Raw genomic sequence first — 2305 nt, forward strand, 5'->3', positions numbered from 1 at the left:
AGGCTCGATGGGCCGAATGGCCTCCTTCTGTGCAGTGACGATTCTATGATTCTATATCTCCCAATCTCCATCGTAAATGCTGCTAACTTGACGTTCGGTTTTTTCGATACTTTTATCTCTCTATCTCTCTCTGTCTCTGCCTCTCTGTGTTTCCCCCTGATGGACTTCTCAGGCAGCCTTGAACGGCCAAAGCTGATCGAACCTGCGACACCAGCAGAGAAGGGTAAAGATGGAAAGACTGAGACGGGAGGAAAACTAAAAATCCAACCCAGATGATGAACTCGCAGATAATATCTACACATTAATGTCTCTTCGTCCTCATAGTGAAAACATCAGTAATTTTATTCCAGTATAAAAAGAAAGAAAGTCTTGTCTTTATAAAGCGCTTTTCACGACCTCAAGACCTCCCAAAGCGCAATACAGCCAATGAGGTATTTTTGAAGTGTAGTCACTGTTATACTTGTGGTCGAGTGGATAATCTGCGGATGCCGAGGGAGACAACAATGTAACTTTCGAGAAATTAATTCTGAAAAGTCTCACTTGGCATGACAAGTCGCACATTCAAAACGAATGTGGTAAAGAGAGGCTAATATTGTTGATATGAAATAGTTAGTGTACAACTTCACATTGCTGTGCATCGGAATAGAAAAAGTGATTGGATGGATCGCAGGATGGCCGATCGGCGATGGGTTGCACCGAATTCTGCACTGGTTGCACCCTTTTGGTAGCAGTAGCTGCTCTGGTTTTGCATAGCTGCGATGGCCGAGTGGTTAAGGCGTTAGACTCGAAATCTAATGGGGTTTCCCTGCGCAGGTTCGAATCCTGCTCGTAGCGCTATTTCTTATAGATTTGTTCAATGATCAAACAAATAAGGACTGGAGTTGACGGACCGTGTTCCCTCCCTCAGAGAGATGATCCAGCGTGGCAAATGCTTTTAATTCGGAGCCAATGGTCTCTTGCAGAGTTGCACGGCACGTGAAAGAATCTCTACCAAGCTCCATCTTAAATTCTGCTCGTTCGCAAAGCTTGATATTTATCCGATTTGTTTCTATACTTTAATCTCTCCCTGTCCCTGTCTCTTGACTCTCTGAATTTTCCCCTGATGGACTTCTCAGGTTTTCTTGAACGGCCAAGGATGATCGAACCTGCAACACCAGCAGAGAAGGGTAAAGATGGAAAGACTGAGACGGGGGGAGAAGCAAAGGTGCAACCCAGTTGATTTATTCGGAGCTATTGTCCACACATTTATGTCTCTTCGACCTCACAGTGAAAAAAATCAGCAATTTGAATACAGTGCACTTATGGTAGAGTGTTTAAATGCGAGTGTTGAGACATACAACAATCGAACCGTTGCCATGGTGATGATCGAATCTAAACACTAGACCACAAAGAAACGCTGAAAATTCTTTGGTGCGAACAAGCAGCCCAACGCGGCCTTTCCTACTTGCCTCTTTGTAATTCAGGTCATTATCGTGCGAGACAAGCTGCCCGCAAAAAAATGGCATTTTCTGTTCAAACTACTATCGCGACAGCAGGTGATGTTCAGGCAATGACAGCACCAAGTGCAACTAGGCATGTACATGAAATGGAAAGTGAGGTAAAATAGTACCACAAGCTGCTGATGGACATGTTTCCATTTCCAAAATTCACGAACCTGAATGCAGCTCCTGGGAAAACTGCAAGGCCACGCAGGTCCATCATGAATCATTTGAAGCAACTGGCAGTTTAAAGTGGCATCTCCTCCTGCTTCTGTATGGGGTGAAGGAGAGACACCGTCGTCATAAACGTACAGTTTGATTTTGTACAGAACTGTACAGAGAAGGAGCACATATACTGGGGCTGTGAGATATTCTATGTTATTCATATTTAACCACAAGAATATCCGCAGTCAGAAGCTGAAAAGAAGGGAGAGATAAGAGGCCTGAAAATAAACACAGAGCTGAATGAATCACGGAAGAGTGAAAGAAAAGTAAATCTTACCAGTTCTGCTGTGATCCGTGCGCAATCTTGGGCGCTCCCCGATGGACTGATGGTGAGAATTTAATGCTCCCACCAACGCATTATGTTCGATTCCAAGTCAGCGAATTAACTTTAGCAAAAGTTATTAAATTAATTACATGAAACTAATTAAACCCTGTTGGTAGATGAATGACTGTTTTATTCACCATTAATCAAACGATAACTTTCTATTTCATACTGAAGGAGATGTTGACGGTCAATACTTTAATCAGATTTTTATGCTTTGCAGGTGATCAAATTTCATCATTTTATAGACTGTATCTTAAGGGTATGATTAAAAGCTCAG

The 2305-nt window shown here is 42.8% G+C and overlaps 1 non-coding gene across 1 annotated transcript; it reads left to right on the forward strand.

Annotated features, from left to right (window-relative positions):
• The first annotated feature begins 752 nt into the window (after positions 1-752).
• Positions 753-834, forward strand: trnas-cga (transfer RNA serine (anticodon CGA)). The gene has a single exon. It is a non-coding gene; the product is annotated as a tRNA-Ser (tRNA).
• Positions 835-2305: the final 1471 nt, after the last annotated feature.

Source organism: Heptranchias perlo, chromosome 20 (genome assembly GCF_035084215.1).
Source record: "Heptranchias perlo isolate sHepPer1 chromosome 20, sHepPer1.hap1, whole genome shotgun sequence".
Lineage (NCBI taxonomy): Eukaryota > Metazoa > Chordata > Chondrichthyes > Hexanchiformes > Hexanchidae > Heptranchias > Heptranchias perlo.